The 19,912-nt window shown below is 36.1% G+C and overlaps 2 protein-coding genes across 14 annotated transcripts in view; one reads left to right on the top strand and one right to left on the bottom strand.

Moving 5' to 3' along the window:
* ITPRID2 (ITPR interacting domain containing 2) overlaps positions 1 to 10,613 on the bottom strand; it is an 80,022-nt gene extending 69,409 nt beyond the window's left edge. Inside the window, exons 1-2 of one of the 4 annotated variants that reach the window (XM_074363994.1) lie at positions 10,598 to 10,613; positions 10,313 to 10,411 (exon numbers count right to left, since the gene is read on the bottom strand). The gene's annotated coding sequence lies outside the window, so the exon portion shown is untranslated. Of the gene's footprint in view, positions 1 to 10,312; positions 10,412 to 10,597 lie in introns of those variants that run through there. The other 3 variants (XM_074363990.1, XM_010959991.3, XM_074363991.1) reach the window with 3 other exon arrangements.
* Positions 1 to 19,912, top strand: part of NEUROD1 (neuronal differentiation 1) — a 175,386-nt gene that overhangs the window by 32,893 nt on the left and 122,581 nt on the right. For 9 of the 10 annotated variants that reach the window (XM_074364003.1, XM_074364002.1, XM_074363995.1 and 6 more), the window contains one exon: positions 3,173 to 3,226. The gene's annotated coding sequence lies outside the window, so the exon portion shown is untranslated. Of the gene's footprint in view, positions 1 to 3,172; positions 3,227 to 3,349; positions 3,399 to 19,912 lie in introns of all 10 variants that reach the window. The other variant, XM_074364001.1, reaches the window with a different exon arrangement.

Below are 19,912 nucleotides of genomic sequence, written 5' to 3'. Positions count from 1 at the left end.
AGATTGTTTTCTCCTCTTGTTGAGATCAGTGAAGTCTATGGTACACTTCTTTAATTTTCAAGTAAGGCCTAATAAAATATACCATGAAAACAAACTGGAAAATTAGAGTTTTTTAAAGTTGAAAGTCTCAGATGCTTGCTTTCGGATGTCTTCTGAAATTGTATATTCTATCAATAAAAGGTGTAAAACTATTTACATTATTTTAGTTCTATACTATAGATAAATTTTTAAATAAGTCAGATTTTATAGATATAAAAATAATTTTAAATTAAACTCGTTTACTTTTTCAGCAGTGATGGAAAAATACAAACATAAGCTTTGTAATTGGTCACTGGGTCTCTTGCAGCTGCTGTCTCTCCATGCACAATTATTTGCAATGGTTAATAATGCTCACTGGTGTCATTGAGCTAACCTAACCTTAATCAGCCTGACATACAGGTGACAGTTAAGATGAAGTATTTTTTTATCTTTGAAAGATTTACCTTGTCTTCGAGGCTGGGTCCTAAAATCAACTTATAGGAAGGACAGGCTCCTCCATTTTTTACATGAAACCAAATCTACATTGGCACTTGGGCAGAAATCTTGAAGGCTTTCCACATATAACTTTTAAGACTCACTATCTCTAAGATTTGTGATGGCAGGAAATTTTTGCAATAGCTCCACAAAATGGGAAGTGGACAAAATGTGTCTGTTTTTGGAAGTAACAATTCAGGAAATGAAACATAACTAGTCCTTTTATATTAGCTCCTTTTCCCAGTCTGTTAATTACACTATCTAACCAAAATGGGATATTTTGTTATTATCCGACCTCTCCGATACTTTTCTTACAGTTTTTGTTCTCTCCTCCATATCAAGAAGAACAAAAGGAAGTTTATCAATAACATATTCTCCTCTCCAACTCTCAATGCCAGAGATAAACAGTTGGACTCTAAGAGAAAAGAGTCTGTGTGTACAAAATGGAATCATTACAAGTAGATTTTTAGCAGTATTTTCTCCCTGGAGTATAAATATTTTGAACTTTTTTGGAGGATTTCAACAAAGGAGCATTAGAAAGAAATACTGGGCATTTGCAGAAGTCTGCAAATTTATCACAAAAATGGGGTGGGGAATGAAAAGTTATATTTTATTAATTAGAAGGAAGTCACTATTAATGTTAACTATTAACTTCAGTTAGCTGTTGTTTCCTGAGAAACTAACACATGATATGTTCCTCAGTATTCTACAACACAACAGGTTTCAAGTCTTGAAAGTAGTCAAAAATGGGGAAAATAATAGATTGTAGCTTAGAATCTCTCACCCCTTCAGCTTCAAAAACTTTGTATGAAACTTCATCCAAACAATTAACATACTTAATAAAGTTTTGAGTCACCAACTTCAGCTGTTTGCAGCATTTGTGGGAGTGGGAGGAATGAGAAAAAATTCTTAACGCGTTTCCCTCCCACTGTCCTTTCTTCATGATAAAGGTCACAGTTTTGCTTTATGATAGACTGGGTTATAGACTGTCGGGGCTAAAAGAGATTGTTTCAGTCATGTAGACTCATGCTCTTATTTTATACAGGAGAGAAAACTGAGACCCAGAGAACTTAAATGACTTGCCCAAGGTCACAAAGCTAAAAATAATGGGGTAAGGAGTAGAAAATATAGAGAAGGGATGAGTTTCCCTGTTAATTATTTTCTGTGCTTGTTGATTCAAGTATGTTAGCCCTACAAGAGACTCATTTTGGTGAGCCAGCTGAAAATACTTGTACTTGTTGTTTCTCAATATAACAAGGATTAAAAAAAAAAAAAGTCTAGAGGAATGAAAGGGGGAATGGCCCACAGAACGAGTGAGACACAGCATATGTGCTTTGGTTTTAAGCCTTTGGGCCAAAATCACACTTATAATCTTGGTAACCAAAAAGAATCTTGTTCCTGGAATGCTTGTAGAGACCTGAATTACTCATAAGCTTCTTAGGAAATAATTCATCCTTTGTTTGATAGTGCAACGATTCTTGATCAGAAAGGCAAGCAAACCTCTTACTGTTATGGGGCTAGTCGTACTGCAGTTGCTGATGTAACGAACACCTTGGAAATCCTTGATAAAGAGCTGTCCATTTTGAATGATGTTAGTATGGATGAAGTGATCTCAAGAGGTCTCTCCTGGCTCTTCCATCCTTTCCCTGTTGGTGCCAGTACAACAAACCTCACATGCTTGTTTCAGGGAGTTAGACTGGCCAGCAGTGATAGAATTTCTAACTGTAGACTTACTCAACTGGGGAAATAACCATAGGAAGTTTATTCCAAAGTATTGCCAGAATCATTATTCTGAAAGGTTTATCTGAGGAGGATTCAAATACCAATATTTAATACAGAACAACTGCAGTGAAGTCACTGGCTTTGGGCCACATATTTGGACCATTTGATAACAAGTGACAAGTGTAGCTTCTGGTTTTCCTTCTACTCAATTTCTCCTCCCCCTCATGCCCCCAGAGTAAATCTGTTACTGCCAGAGGATAAAAATTCCTTTCTAATCTACTTGCACAGGTAGGAGACTGACCAGAAGCTTCATGGGGTCTTAATTAAAGGTTTCCATTTTGCTAAAAGATAAGAAAGAAGCACTCTACCTTTATTTCTGAAGTCTCTAGGAACAACTTTAGCCTGATATCATATTAAAATACAACACACAAAATAATATCTGGCATCTTCTTGACATTCCAGAGGCATACTTGAAAATAAGTGATGCCAAAAGGAGCTAAAAATGATGAAGGAAATTACAGAAGTGTTTGACTAGAATCCAAAAGATTCTAACAGAGGAAAATTTCCCTCCACCCCACAATCATCTTAAGACTTTATACCAAAGAATGCTAAAGATTTTAACTGGTTGGCAAAATACATAGCAGGTGGCAAAAATATTTTTGACTTGGTAGCTAAACATTTTCTTTTTATCTACATACTTGACCATTTTATGAACAAAATTCATCATTAGAAAACAACAATAAAAAATCAGGAAGAATTTATATGTGATAGATTCCTCTATCTGAAAACAGCAAGGTTCTTTAGTTTTTTCTAGCAACTAGAAACTCTTCAGTGCTCAAGTATTTGATTCTCTGGTCTCCCCTTGTGTCTCCCTACCCCCACTGAAATACTGTGAATCAACATGAAATTTGACAACACTTTCCCTTCCTCATTGCAGATATGACTCATTGCTCTTGGTGTAATCCCCAAGGACCAGAAGCTCTACTTGAAAGTAAGTAACAGAAGAAGCACCTTTAATTCAAGCTGGTTTACCCAGAGAACTCTAATAGTTACTATTCACTGACTTCTTAAGTGTGCATTTTAAAGCTAAGTGCTTGAAGTGTCCTCTCTCCAGCTCCCCCTGAGGAAACCAGTGCAGAAAAGCTGGAGAGGTAGCCTGACTGGTAAGTCTTCCACTTGAAGTTTATCAGCAGTTCTACTTAACTGTGCCTTATCTCTAGGATGCTATTGGATTTTAGCTTTAGGAGCATTTTATTTTATTTTCAAGATTTTGGATCATCTTCCCTTCAGACCATTCTGCCTTTGCATACAAAAAGTAATAGATCTGAGCTACTTCTTAAAAGCATTTCTAATTTAAAACTTGACCCTTTTTCTGCTGTGTGAAAACTGCTACCCCACCTCCCCGTCTGTCTCAGACTGAGAGAGTACTGTGGAGCTTGATTCACTACAGAAATCTTAAGTCATCTGGAAAAGCCTGTGAGTCTTTCAGTCAAACAATATTCAAATAAGAAGGAAAAAAGAATATGCCACTCCAAGTAAAATTCTACTTACCCTTACTTGAATATAGGAAAAAATAAATAAAAAGCTGAGGCCCCTTTACTTTTCCAAATCCTAGAAACTTCTAGTCCTGAGAGAAATTGTTTCTTGGTTTAGAAGATGAGAAGAGTTGAAGTTAAACAATGATCCTTTTTCCATTTCTTAAAAAAAAAAAAAAAGAAAGAAAGAAAGAAAAAAGGCCAGCAGAGGCAAATGCTCTGTTGGACAAAGTGTTTCAGCAGATGTTCATTGTCCCAGGGAGAAAACAGCCCCTACTTTGTAGCTTAGCATTTGCAAATTTACAAATTTAAATATTTCTAACTTGAAATGGTCCATGTGTTATAAGTGAGACGTAAATATTATGTCTCATGGAATGCTGACAATTGTCATTATATCATGATATAGTGATTCAATAATTGTCACCCATCAAACTTCTGTAGATTTTTTTCCCAATCATTTACAGTAGCACCCTGGAAGAATGTTAATAATTATAGTAACATTTAGAGAGTGCTTATGTACCGGGCACTCAGAATTATTCTATGAGGTAAGTACTGTTAGGATGTCTATTTTAAAATGTGGGAACTAAGGCTCACAAAGTTAAGTCACTTAGTAAGTCAGAAAGCCAAGAAGTGGTGGCATTGGCATTCGAATACAGGCAGTGTGACTCTAGGACGGGTAGTCAGACCTTTTCTGTAAAGGGCCAGATAATGAAAACTGTAGACTTTTCAAGTCCTAACAGCTGTGTTACAACTACTCCACTCTGTCTTTGCAGAACAAAAGCAGCCTAAGACAATATGTAAATAAGTGAGCATTGGTTGTTCCAAGAAAACTTTATTTATGGACAATGAAATTTGAATTTCATTTAATTTTCATGTGTCACAAAGTATTATATTTCTTTGGATTTTTTTCAACTATTTAAAAACGTAAAAATAATTCTTACCCCATGGTTTGTACAAAAACACAAGACAGTCTCAATGTGGCCCACTTACTATTTTGTTGATCCCTGCTCAAAGCTCTTAAAGACTGTATTATTTTTCTAGTAGTGCCTTTTTATAATGTATGTTTTAAAATAGCTAATAGAACTACATTGACATTCTAGCATTATCAAGGTATGTCAGACTTTGATCATATAAAATTATGTTTTGGGAAATAAGATTTGCTTTTTATATTATATGAGTAGGTTGACTCATATGAAATTTGCCAATATTTGTTTGACCAATAAAAGTGACAGTTTCATATAGTTTAACATAATGTTTATTAATGTCTATTGTCTTAGGAGGTGACACATTTTATTAGAGCAATAAAGTACAGGCCAGTAACCACAGAGACATGTAATCATTCAAGCCGCAGATGTATGACACATTAGATGATTGTTAAGGTTCCTTCAGAATCTTTTCTATAAAATGAATTAGGATAGTCTTGGAGTTATAAAGAAAGGGGAATGTCATATTACTACATAATTTCTCAGTGACAAGTACTAAACTGAATTATCTCATTTTGTTTCCAGAATGACACTATGAGATGAGTGTTTTTACCAAGTTTATGGTTGAGACAGTCTGGGTTCTTAGAGACTAAGTAACTTACCCGCTTTCAGTACACCATTAGATAGCAAAGCCTGGACTTGAACAAAGATGAAAGGATTCCTCTTTGCTTTGCTCACACAACGAGGACAGTCTCACTGTAATCTGTCAGTAGCACTTAGACTTTAAAGATAAAAATTAATTTTTTTTCAAATTCATTGCTAGAAAACAGTTGTAAGCCATAGTATTAGAATTTCTCTCGTTTATAATAAACTCCAGAAAATATTACTGGCATATTTCTAAACATTTTTTGTAGCCACATTTATATTGTATCTTTGGAATTTTTTTATACCAATAACCTCCCCTTGGGTATGATCTCAGTTTATTTTTAAATAGAAGCACAGAAGAAGGTGAGAACAATAGTTTTTAGTGAATGCACTCTTCATAAGCTAAATGATTACTTAAAACTGGTAAGTTTACAAAGTCTAAGAATTTTAGAGCATCAAATTGTTGTTTTCACAATTTGACATATTGATAGAACTTTTAACTCCTGCATATACTAAGAAAACAATTCTACATATACTCAGAAAAAAAAGCATTTGGGAAGGAAAGAAACTACAAAGAAAGATCAAAACAAATATCTAGATCAGGATATTAAAATTATAATACCTTGCTTCATTTATGCTTCTCATTCCCTATCTAAAGAAGAAACCAATAACCTCATCAATGGCTATTGAGGAATAAACTATGACATAGGTAAGAAATTCTAAAGAATTCATCAGAGATAGAGATATCCACCCAAGGAAATGAATTACTTTGAGTTACAGTTACACTGGAAAGATACATTACTGCTCTTTTTCTTTTTTTTTTTTTTCTTTTATTTTCTCTTTTATTCCCTTTTCCCTTTATTCTTGGCATAGCAAGTAAAATAAATCTCAGGCACAACTGGCCTCTTTCCACTCACAAGTTTCCATCTTTACTTTTATGTCTTTTTTCCCCCTACATGCCAGATTGACTTTTCTTACTAACATTATTTCAACTCTTCAAATACTCTATTTCCTTTCATTCAAAATTTACTTCAAAGTCAGCCTTCTCTAGAATGCACACCATGTAAGTTGCCATGAAAGTGAAATCTGCCAGAAAGTGAAATTCAGAAATTAATGAAAAGATTCTTGGCAGTCACCAAGAAATAGAGGGTTCACATGGGAAAAAAAATATGAACTAACTTTTACAACCACTATTTATAATGCATCAGTTTCTGTTGTTATTTTATTTTGACTATATACTAGACTAGGATCAAAAATGGTTGAAAAAATGGGGATTTTGCATTTTCTGATTTCCACTAGAATGTAATCACAATAAAAATAGGATTTTTGCTTATTCACTGTGGAATTTCCAATTGAAAACAGTTTTGGAACATGATAGGTGCTCAATAAATATCTCTAGAATAAATGCATGGATTATTGAAGAGTGACTTTGGACATGAAATCAGGAGCACAACAATTAAACAGATATTGTTTTGCCTTAAGAAGTCCTTTATTCACAAGTAGAAGCAATGAGGGAAATATTGTACAAGTCAAGCAGACAAAGCGCTATTTAGTAATATGGACATGACATGAGCTTAAAGATAAAGTGACCGTTGTCATGTTGGTACTGGTAATAAATAATCAAGGGAAAACTGGACAATCCAGTCAGATCATGATTCCTTTACATAGGCAGATTCCAGAAAGTTCAACTAAAAATTAGGTGTGATCCAGTAGACCAATATTATAAATCAAAGGAGTAGAGGCACATGAGATTTCGGGATGTCCAGAAAACAAAAATTCTACCCACAAGCATGCATGTTAGCATATCATGGCTAACATGATAAGATATGTGAGGTCTGAAGAGCAGGATTTCTCAGTCTCAGCGTTATTGACATTTGGGATCTGATACATTTTTGTTGTAGGGAGTGGCCTGAATATTGTGAGATTTTTAGCAGCATCCCTGACCTCTACCCACTAGATGGGGGAGTACCTCACCTGTCTGATGTGCAACAAAAAAAAAATACCTTCAGACATTGCCAAATTGAGAACAACTGTTCAAAGGAAGGAAGAGAAGAGAGACAGCATTCACAGGTTTTAGAAATACTTATAAGCAAACATGGAAAAAGGAACTTAGAAGAGTGATTCAAAAATCATATCATTGCAGTTGAGAAGTTTAAAATCCCAGTTTAACAAAAATGTTAAGGACAAAAGAAAGGAATGTCCCTCATGGCTTATCAGAGCACGATAAAGTTTGGTACTGATTGTGTATAGTTAAACAACAGGACAGTAAAAATTACTAAAATATCTTGCAGATATCTTCTCCCTTTAGATAAATAATCTTCTATTGTTACAAACAGACGTATTTTAGTAAAGAGAGTAAGAAAGCACTTTATTATACATGTTATTCTGAATTTCTAAAGTTAGGTAAATTTAATATCAAAAGAGTATGGGAAAATTATCAAAGGCCCAATAATGTTTTTAGAAATCACTGAAATGATTTTAGGAGTTGAACCATAAAATAAATAATTCTATTTTCAAAACAATTTTAAAATAGGTAGTGTAAAAAATTGATATGCTACTTAGTAAGGATCCCTGACATAATTCTAGAACCATCAAAGATCTGCTGAGTGCCTATAATAGAAGAATTGATTGTCAAAAACCTTCTTGAGTACACTATAAATAAGATATGTCAAATTAATCTCATACTTGACTAGGTTTCTTGAATTGTTGATCAAAGCAATGCTACAAATGCAGCGTATCTTGATTTCCACAAAGGATTCGTGAAATACTCTTAGGCTCTCTGTGTTCTTGCATACAAACTCGAAAAGCACGAGCTGATTGATAATACAGTTTATTTTCCCTACACTACCAGCTAACCATTCCCCCCACCTTCATAGGCTCACCTTGTTATAAATGCTTTTTGGAATCTCTAGAACTCCTCAAAGTATCAAAGCCATTACATTCAATAATCGATAAGTACCGTTCAAAGTCTATCATATTTATGGTATTTCAATCACTGATCTACGAACTATCAATGCATTTCAGTCTCTTCTTAATTAAGGTTCAGCAAAAATTTTATAGACTGATTTCCATCTCAACCTAGGTGGACATCATTCTTTTTGCAAAATTCTTAATCCACAGAGAAGCAAATTAATATCAGTTAATATTTGTTTACTTTAAAATACCACTGAAAAATAAAAATAAGATTTTTTGTTACCCTATTAAACATTTTTAACTGTTTATTAATGTCACAATTACTCCATTATACTTACAAAAAAGAAATGGTGTACCAAATGGGAAGAAATCTGCCTGTGAGATATTGTATCAGTCTGACCTCTGCCCTTCTCCACCCATTCCACATATTCACCTGTCGCCTTGCTCCAGTAAATGCAAAAATGACCAGCAAAAATGTTAGCAGCATATATATTTTAAGCACTATTGTATCAATATAAAGACTATATTTTCAGGGCAAAGAGAACTTTCTGACAAGGTGAAAAGGGAATGTAAGCTAGATTGGAATTGCTGAATTACATCTTGCCTAGAGACAAATGCACTGTTCCAACAAAAATGGTAATAAGTCACACCAAGTATATATAACTACAAACCATGTATTTATTTAAATAAGCTGCTTAATTTTACTGCTACATAAATAAAAAAAGAGTGTAGTGAGTTTGTGATAGCTGATGAGACTACGACTTGTAATTTTAGTTAATTTTTTTAAATGTATAGGAATTCAAGAAAGGAGATTCTTATTTGACAAGTTAAAAATAAATGGATAGATTGCATGTCATATTCAGCTATCGCTTCATCAATATTATTCCACACAATAGTTTCCTTACTATGGTATTGGTTCACTTGTAGAAAACCCAAATCATATTGTCAGGTAAGGGCGTGCTGCAAGGATTTCTTTCCAGCGTTAACTAGGGTTCATATTACAACTGGTCATCTTTATACTCAGGTGTCTTCAAACACTGAACAAATGGAAACATACTTAATGAGACAACAAATATTTGACCTGACTTGTATCCATTTTGATGATCTTCTTTGTAAAGGAAATATATCCCTAGGAAACCCAGAGCCATGGAAGAGAGGAGGTAAAATATGACTGTGAAAGAAAGCATCAATAACAGCACTCAACTCGGTTCCTCTGCCAATTTGACAACGCTTGTCCTCAACATATAGCCTATGTACACTGTGTGATGTTGTAAGTTCACAGGATTGCAGAGTTCAGCCTGAGCCTATGAAAGTATGAACTCTTTAAGAAGGAGAGGGTGATCTGACCCAACAAACTCGATACATGGAGTCCTTGTCAAGCACTTGCCCCACATTGTTACCCACAGTGAGCACTGCATTGTCTGGGAGCAACTAACTTTGAATCAAGAAATGCTGTTTTCCTTTCTGAGGAAGAAGTGTAAATTTTTTGTTTGTGTCACATGTATTAATAAGCTACACTAAATACAAGGACCCTGAGTTTATCTTCATCTTTAAGACAAAATTATGAAGAAAATAGCCAATAGGAAAGAGAGAATGAAAATTCGTAGAGATTTTGTTGTTTTTAAGAGAGACAAGTAGCCAAGTTATATACAAGACCAACAAGTCTTCCTTTTGAAGTTAACAAATATAAAGCCCATTTCTTAGAACCTAAGAAACAAGATTTGAAATATTTTCTCCAAATAGAAGTAATGATATAAGCTTCCACAACAATGATTTTAGTATTTCAACTGTAAAAGCACTCACAGCATCTTAGTTTACGTGTATCTACTACTTTGAAATCAAGAGGAAAAAACTCTACAACCAGTCTCACAGACTTACATTATTACCTCTTTTTATTTCCTCTCAGAAACTTAAGCTGGAAGAAAATCAATTTAGCATGATTTTACATGACACTATTCCACATAAAATCATTATTTCATATTCACTCATAAAAGCATTTAAGTGATTTAGGAAAAAGTTAAGCAAAAGGAAGAAGGTAGTGCTTTCAGATCCAAATCTTACCTGGGAAATTGAAGTTGAACAAAACCCCTGAAATCCTTCTTTACTTGCAGTCCTCTCCTCAAGGGACCAGTAAATCACAGCAGCCTATATTCTTAAACCCTGAAAGAAAAATCAGGAAGCTTGATCTGTGCACATAATGGCCTGCATAATGTAAGAAAGCGCCGTTTCTTGGCAACTAGGAAACAATCCTTTTCAATTAACTCACAGCAATTGGCCCACATTTGTTGTTAAACACAGAGTAAAGAAAATGTTTTAAGACCTCAAAAGAACTTGGTAATAGCTTACCGGGAAAGTCAGATCAGTTTGTTCATTTTGCAAAGCATTTTTAATTAATCGACTGCCCATTCCACTCACCTAACTCTTTCCTAAGAACTTTTGTTGACATACCTGTTGCACTTCCTTGTTGCATATTATTTACTTAAAACCCCAGTCCTGAAGAGTTGCATTCGTTGTTGAAAAAACAGAATGAAAAGGTGAAAAGTAGTTCTAGCAAACCAGTGGTGTCCTGGTCTCGGTCATTTTGCTGACCATACTTTGCTTTCTAAAACATCAGCTTGAATGTAGCCCTGGGTGCTCACTAGGATACATAATTCAAAACAGTTGTATGTTATATTCTCTTAACTATTAAAGACTACCTCCAGCAGGTGCTAATTTTAGGTGATATGTAAGAAATGCAGCTGGGCTAGGTGATTTTGTGCTAATTTAACTATTTTGGAGGATTCATACATACAGTTGTCCTTTGGTATCCTGGATGGAGGGGTTTGGTTCTAGACCCCCTCACCTCGCCCCACGGAGGATAACAAACTCCATGAATGCTCAAGTCTCTTATATAAAATGGCATAGTATTTGCATATAACCTATGCACATCTTCCAGTACACTTTAAATCTTCTCTAGATTACTTATAATACCTACTACAATGTAAATACTATGGAAATAGTTGTAAATACAATGTAAATGCTATGTAAATGTTGCCAGGCAGGCAGCAAATTCAAGTTTTGCTTTTTGAAACTCTCTAGAATTTTTTTTTTCAAATATTTAGATCCATGGTTGGTTGCATCTATGGGTGCAGAACCCACAGATGTGGAGGGCCAAGTGTAGTTACGAGAATTTGATGAACTCTTTGGACAATCTTCTTAGGGTGCTTTGCATTCTCATATACATATTTGAAATTTCATATATCCATAGGGGCCCATATGTGAGGCCCTTATTTAAAAATCTCTGTTCAAAAAGGCAAGTAGTGAGGAAAATATGTTATACATAGATGATTTTTGCTGTTAACCAAACTTTACCATTGCAAATGGTGAAGTTGTGACTATCTAGTATGATTATATCTCCCAAATGAAAAGACAGCTTAAGATAATTCCATATCCAACAAAGCCAAATTGGATGAGTTTTGTCTTCATCTCCCCCTCCATTTTGCCAAGATTGACCAAGAGTGTATGTTATGAGGTTTACCTTCGACAGCTCTTTTGTTTTCTTTTTTTCCTTTTATCATCCAAATCTTGCTAAAATGTGTTAATTTTGTCTTGCTATCATTAGTGGGCAATTCTTCTTAGGTAATATTTTTTTAAACTATAACCTTTTGTTGGGATTATCTTTACACAAAGCGCTTTCTCTGTTGGTGGGAATTTGAGGCAGTATTGTAAACTGTTGAAGCTGTATTTGGGTAGACCTTCGGGCACCTCAAATCACACTCCAGACAGCTGTGTACACTTTCCATGGATAGAACTGGCTGGGATAATTTTATAAGTGTTTCTTCAGCTTTTGTGCGGACTCTTCCACTTGCTAGCTCTGTGACCTGAGGCAGATTTGTTAAACCTTTTGTGTCTCAGGTGCCTTATCTGTCAAATGAAGTTAATATTTACATCATAGAGTTATTTTGAGGATAGACTAAGATTACGTATGTAAAACTTCTTAAAACAATGCCCAGCAGATGGTAAGTGCTCAAAGGTTAGCTATGTTATTAACATCACCCTTGTTGCTATTGTTAGCACTTCTGAACTAAATAACTTTCAAGGTCCTTTTCAGATTTAGGATTTCCAAAATCCTATGTCATCCTTACATAAAAATCTAAAGTAACATAAACAAAGGCTCTAGAGGCACATTCTTCTTCTTCCTCTTTTTTTTAATAGAAAATCCTCATTTATCATCTAATACAGCTAATGTTTAGAACTTTTATATACCCTCTCACTAACAAAGAAAAATGCGCAATTATTTTGAAAAGTGAAAACTTTATCTTTCTGAAAAATGCATTTGTGTTAAACAGACTGACTTAATTTAACCAAAGTCTTAGAGAATCAGAAATTTTCCAAGAGTCTTTTCTTATAAGGCATTTTATTATGTGCAATGCAATTATTACAAGAATCACAAGCCTTTCATCTCATATTCTTAAAATGTATGGACCATTACTTCAGCTTTTGGCATCCATTTAGGTGTATTTTTAACCAACAGCTGCAAATCCTAATATTTGAGAGGAAATGCATGCTTTTGAGCATTTGCTGTAAACACAGTCCAGCCAGAGTGAGCCGTAAAGACTCCATCTGATCCTCTCCAGCTTAAAAGGTAGGTTTAACCTTAGGTCTTGGCCAAATCCATTGTGCAGCTTCCTCAATCAAATAGCACGCCATCTCTCTGCTAGGAAAAAGTTCAAGATTATTCTTACAGGCCAAATGAACCAATCTTCTTGGGAGGGAATGGATTCAGCTACCTGGGTAGATATTTACCATCATCTGCTTGTTACATGACAGTGCCTCCCTTATTCTTTATTTCTACCAGTCTTGCTTGCCTCAGTATCTTGAAATAGCAAATTCTAGCACAGGGGAAATTAACCCATGAAATGTGCAAAAAACTGAAAGGACAATATTTGTTTAAAAGTACTGAACTCTGGAGATTGTAACAGAAATACTCTGGAGAACATCAATCTAATGTCTCTCTCTTCACAGAAGATTGGATGTAATGTGAAAACAGTGCTACATAAACTACTCGGAAATGTGAATTCCTCATCACAAATTCTGTAACAATCTAAGTCACAGAGTCATTTCCCTTTCATAACTCTGAGAAAGTCTTCAAAGTTCAGTGCTACCAATTCAAAGGGCATAAAATATAGCATGATATACAGTATTTATTAGTAACTTTGGGGTACCTTTATTTCTAATTCAATATAATGTTGAAAAACGATTCATTATGGGAAATATTAAAATTTAAATAAAAATAAAATGAATACTGTTATACAAAAACATGTAGAAGTCATAGATAATCCTTCCATAGCTTATATGTTTGCAAACAAGATACCATCTCATATGACACAAGTTGATGGAGACCGTGCAAAATAATTTTTGTGTATGGTATTTAATGATAAAATATTTTACAAAATGAAGTATGTTATAAGCATTAACTAAAAATAGAAATAAGAGTTTAGTGGATTATCATCAGTAAAACCAAATATTTTTGAGTTCTCATTTTTGGAGCTAAGAAAAAAAATGAGTTTATGAAACTGCCTGAATGCCCATCAGAAGGGTACATATGGTTTCTATAATCTAGGATTCTAGTTTTTAAGCTGCATGGTAAAAAAGAACTGACATGTGAAACATGCAGATTCTTGGGCCTCAGTCTTGGAGATATGAATTGAATGTCTTGAGTGAGGTCAAGGAATCTGTATTGTAGTTAGGTTCCTAGTACTGGCGTGAGTGGGCTTAGGGCTGCTGTTGAGAATTACTGACCCAGAGAAATACAGGCAGCTAAGTCTCTGCTCCTCTGACAGAGGGAACGCTTGGATAACTGAAAGAGGAAGCAGGTTACCAAAAGGGAGAAGTGTGTTTGGTCATGAGGAAAAATAGGAAATACAAGTTAGCTTCCCTGCGCCAGAGAACAGGATGGAGAAGAGTGGGAAATGAATCTTGAAAGGCAAACAGAAAATGTAGACACACCTATAGTGGGATCCCATATCACACTTGTAATGACATTTACTGTAATAAAAGCCAAACATCCTTACTATAGACTACCAGACTGGGCGCCTCTTACCTCTCAGTTCTCACTGTTCTCCCCTTAACTGACTCTACTTGATCTACTAACTATTCTTTAAAATACAGAATCCTCTCCTTCCTTCACATCGTCCCTTAAATGTCATCTTCCCAAGAACCTTTCTCCCACCACCCTGTTTGAAACCACAACCCTTGCCCAACCCTGCTGATACTCCCTATTCCCTTCCTGCCATAACCATTTATCACCACATTCTACACCTAGAGTGTTCATTTTCTGTCTCTTCCCACTAGGCCATAAACTCTATGAAGGCAGGAATTTTTATCTGTTCTGTTTACTGATATATCCCCAGCATCGAGAATGTCACCTGGCAGATTCTAACTATTACACAGGATTAAAGAGGGTCTCCAGGAAAAGTATCATATTGTTAACACTTAGAGACAGGACTTTATTTAGCATGAGACGTAGAAAAAAATATTTTAAAGATTCATTTTTAATTTCTCTGTGCTCTTCTAAAAAAAGAAAGTAAGAAAACTGAATTATGGGAATCTTTTCAACTGTTACTACGCTTCAAGGTATATTTATTTTCCATTCTTTCACAAAGGTGAGCATGCATAGTTATTGTTTAACCCTATCAAAAGCTAATAATTGTGTCACTTTAGCCTTGGGGAAATGAAAAACAGGAAACTTTTTATCAAGGTACATAGATTCATAAGTAATATTTTAAAAGGTTACTTGAAGGGTGTTAACAGAATTACTTTTGAACAGACCTGTAATAAGGTAAAATAAAAATCTGGTTTTTTCCTGAAAAAGCATTGAAAAAAACCTAGAAATTTGCCATTGATACCCTATTTTTTTTTACTTACCTGACTAAACCTGAATATTATTTTTTTAGCAAAACTATTATAGAAATGAGCCTTAAGCAATGGAAATTATTGTTATAATTAATAATGGCAAGATTACTGCATTAAATTGCAGAATGTATTTCTTCCAAAAGGCCTAACTATACAGATTAAAAACAGAAATGACCTCACCAGTTCATCTGAAAAGCAAGGAAAGGCCTTACCCACTTCAAAATCTTTCTTTCACTCCTTCCCCAACTCTTGTTCCTTAGGAAAGTCCACTTTTATTTATACATCACACTGGGCTTCCTCCCCTAATAATATGAAAATACCTCTAAGTTATTTTCAGTGACATTGTAATGGCCTGGTAGCTTTCCAATTACTTGACTTAGTGGACAGCTAAGTATTGTTCACAGGACAACTTCTGACACTGGGTGCATAGAAGTCCCTGGGGAGTGGGTGGTGCAAAATTATCATTGAAATGGAAACAGAAGGGGGAGCAGGAGGTGAGAAATGTTTCCAACTTTCTGCTTTGTCCTATGTACAGGAGACAAGTGACTCTCTCAAAGTAACATAAATCTACACATGTTTCTCGACATCCCATTCCTTTTACATTCCAACATCTTCAAAATTCAAAATCCATTCATCAAATAAATTAGCATCAACAAATAACCATCACATTCACATTATGTTTCCAACAATATTATCTATATGGCCTTCCCAAAATATTCTCTCTCCCTTCCCCTCTACCTCTATCCCTCAGTCTCTCTCCATGTCTCCCCTCTCCTTCTCCCTCTTTCACACACACACAACCTATCAAAAGTGTAAGCTTGCCCTTATCTGACTTGTTAACTACACATCTACTCTGTGTCAAGTGCTGGTAAGTAGATTATATATTTATTTCATTTCACCCTCAAAACAGTCCTAGAAGGTGAAAACTTTTATCTCTATGTTACAAATGAGGAAGATGAGCCAAAGAGATGTTAAGTAAATTTCCTAGTCACATTTATTAACCAAGAGGCTAAAATCAGTTTAGAGTCTTAAGTGACTCTAAAATGCCTGCTTATAACCCACACTGTATGGTCTTTCCTCAGCCCCCTGCCATAGCCAACAAATGATTATACTTGAAAATTCCCCTGACTTTTGTGTGTTAAATAAATAACATAAATTAGAATGCCAGGCAAATCTACTGCTTATTACCCTTTGAATAGATCTCTTTAGTCCAATTAACATTTTTTTTTTTGGCTTTTTATAAAGCATCATTAAGTGCTTTTAAGGACAAAAGAAGCAAATATTTTCATGTGGCCTTATGTAATGATGTGCAATTTAGACCTAATCCCTTTAGCCCAGAAATGGAAGACTGACACTCTAAACAAAGCTCATTGTGTTCTTTTGTGCTGCCATAACAAGGTATTTAAAGGATGAAATTCTGGCTGGCAGATGGACTTCCTGGCATAACTATACATGCATCACAGAAATTGTTTTGTTTCAAAAGATTCAAACAAGATGCCTGACATTTCTCAGAAGACATTTCCATTTATAAACATGGCAACTTGTTAGGTGGGGATGTTAAGGGACAACAACAAAGGTTTTTAAGGCTTTTGTCCTGTTTATAACTTTGTATGATGGGCAGAAAGTGCATTTACTGAAACTCATCCTAGCTCAGTGAACATGCACACGTAAGGACCTGAGTTGCTATGTTAGAATCTCAGCTACCCAAAGCTGCCAAGATGTGAGGAAGCTAAGCCAGAAGTAGGGGCCACCTGTATGTGCTTTCACTGAGAGCTGAGCTGAGCTCCCAGTTGACAGCTAGTGTCCACTGTCAGCCATGGGAGTGAGCCTCCTTGAACATCCAGCCCAGTCGAACCTTCAGATGACTGTAGCCCTGGCTGACATTTGACAACAACTGCATGAGAGACTCTAGGCAGGATCTGCCCAGCTGAACTCTTCCCGAAATTCCCATCAGACAAAATCATGAGTAAAATAAAATGAATGTTGTTTTATACAAGTAAGTTTTGATTGGACTTGCTGTGTAACAAAAGTAGCAAATTTTGCTACCAGGAAGTAGAGTATTACCAGGACCAGTGAGTATCAAAGTGGCTGTCAGTGAAGGCTTGAAGGAGAATGAATGAAATGTGATTAGGGGGTAGAAACCTTGGATATGTAATGGTGCGACGTTTATGCAAACTGTCACTGTAGAAAATGGAAAGGCACCTAGTGAACTAATAGATCTGGGTAAGCGTATTTCTAGGCTAAGTGCTGAAAATGACAACTGATGTCTTCTAGCTGCACATCATAAGATGAAGGTAAAGAGATATGAGTTAAAGTAGATATTATTCCATTTTCAAGCAGAATGTAAAACAAACAGAAATGGCTCTTGGTTTGCTAGTTTTAAAAATAAAACAAATTATCATCTCTAATCCCCCCAGAAGAAGACTCTTAAAAGGAAAAAAGAGCTTCAGGGCAAAGATCAAATCCAGGGTGCTGTCAGGAAACATGCTCTTAGGGTAAATATGGCAAAATGTGTAACTGTAAAGCCCTTAAGACAGAGATAGATTTAAGGGAGTTTCTCAGAGACCCTTGCAAAAAGCCATCTATGGATTTTTTTGGATGTGTCTCACAGAACCTCTATTTTCAATTAAACAGTAAACCTTCTAAGAATCTTAAAGGAATAGATCCATAGCAGCCTCATAGGGAACCCAAGCTAGAGATCTACTCTGAGATCAATGCTTCAGGTTTTCTATAGGGACACAGTGTTCAAGATTGAATATTTTAAGCAAAAAGCAAGGTTTCTTTTTATTATGTAAGTCAAACCAACTCAAGTTTCAAATGAGGATTTTTTTTTTAGAAGTTAACTCAATAGACTCTAAAATATAGTGTTCTCTTTGAAAGGGGAAGTGTGTACATGGCCACTGTGATTTTGCCTGACCAGAGGTCCCTACTAGACTCCATTTGTTGCGACAGATTCCCTCAGACACAGGACATCTACTGTTGAATCAGTTATCAGGCAAGCATTGAAACCCCTTGCAGAGGCTGCTAACCTTTAACTGTTCACTAGCTTACATTCTCAGGCAATCCAACTTTCGGGAACAGACAGAGGGATTGTGAGTTTGAAGAGAGCGTGTTGTGTTGCAGTAATGGCAAGTTTCAGAGGCAGAGATGTGAAGGAGATTAGAAAAAAATTTACAGGCTTGGCATTAGGAGGTACACATGATCTCAGTTCTGCCAGAGCTTCACCTCTGTGACGAAAGACTTGACAGCCTCTAAAACTGTACTTGGTAATGTTGAAAGTTGCTGAGACTCGTACATCTATTCCCCTACCATGCACCAATAGGAAGGAGAAGAGTTCTCTGGAAATGTGTTAGTACTGGAGAGTATTTTGCAATGAGCCATATGACAAGGTGCTATTGAACACTTTGGAAAATCGGATTCAGTCGAAGCATGTTATTACAAGAGCAACATACAGTAAGGCATTATTGGAGAAGTTTTAGAATGGGAGGTCTAAATTCTCCTTGTTAGCAAAGCTGTATTCAAGCAGAGAAGAGAGAAAGGTGACAGATGTCCTTCTGGAACCCAACGAAATGGCAGAGTTGAACTGGAGGCCTTAGCTGGACTTGGGGAGTTGCAGTTGATAATGCTAGTTTAACACCCTTAGTAAAATCAGCTTCCCTGCAAGTAAGGTCCTGGGGAGTGGTCTCCACCCTCCAGCTCTGATCTGAAATCCAGAAAATCTCATGAGAGACTGTGTCCATTATCTTATGAAGTCTAATCTTAGAACAGCCGGGCCATGAAAGGACAAACCACCTTTAACCTAGGAGGTATTCATTTATATGGTGCATATTCGATGCATAGGGTTGCCAAGTGAGCAAGAAAAGTATATCCATCCTCCCCCACTGTTAAAAATTTTGGTTATAGAGAAGATGGATATTTTCAAGCAAACAACACTTGCTATGGGAGACTTTCCATTAGCCATCCAGAAATTAGGAGCACAAAACAAAGAGGAACCAAGGAGACGTAATCCCTGCAAGCAAAATTGCCTAAGAGATATGCTGGCTCCTTCTTCTGGTAGAAGGCAGAGATTCTACAAGTAAGGGCTGAAAAGAGCGGAGATTGATGCTCCTTTCTTGTATGCAGGAGTCGTTAACCCAGGAGTAAGCCTTGATTCTGAGAGTGGGAAAGATGAAAGAGTTTGGTGAGAATTTGTTTTTCAGACCCGTATCCTCTAATTCTGGAATCTTCAAGCTAGGGACAGCTGTATAGCGTCCAGAAAACCACATGCCACAGAGATGTCTGCTTATGCAGGGAGACCCTGCCTGATTAGGCCGGGGCCGCAGCGGTATTGGCGTGGGTGACTTGTACTGTGTAGGTGAAACCCCTTCCCAGGTTTCAGGTGACAGGGTAGTCCTAGAAATAAATAGCTCGGGTGCCAATTCAGATCCTCAAAGAGAAAAAAGTTGTTGCTTGAGACTCGGGTGCTAAAAGTAAATTCAGTCTTGTCTTTTCACTCATACCTCGGGAAGAAGATTCGTACAGAAGGTCAGCAGGAGACTGCATTTTCCTTCTCAGGAGGCTGTACCTGATGCTGTTGTGCACCACCCAGATCCCCTTCCAGAACTAAGGGCGTCACTCTCCTAGTTGACTTGAATTTTGGATGCTGATGGTTCACAGCTGCATCCTTCAAGAATTGTCCTTGGCCCAAGGAATCCTCCCCACCCAAAGTTATGCCCTCTTCCTGGGACGGGGCATACATTCAGTGCCTGGATGGTGCAGGATGCAAAG

The sequence above is a fragment of the Camelus bactrianus genome, chromosome 5 (genome assembly GCF_048773025.1).
Source record: "Camelus bactrianus isolate YW-2024 breed Bactrian camel chromosome 5, ASM4877302v1, whole genome shotgun sequence".
Lineage (NCBI taxonomy): Eukaryota > Metazoa > Chordata > Mammalia > Artiodactyla > Camelidae > Camelus > Camelus bactrianus.
The sequence above is the reverse complement of the archived record's forward strand: the minus strand, read 5'-3'. Positions and strand labels throughout refer to the sequence as shown.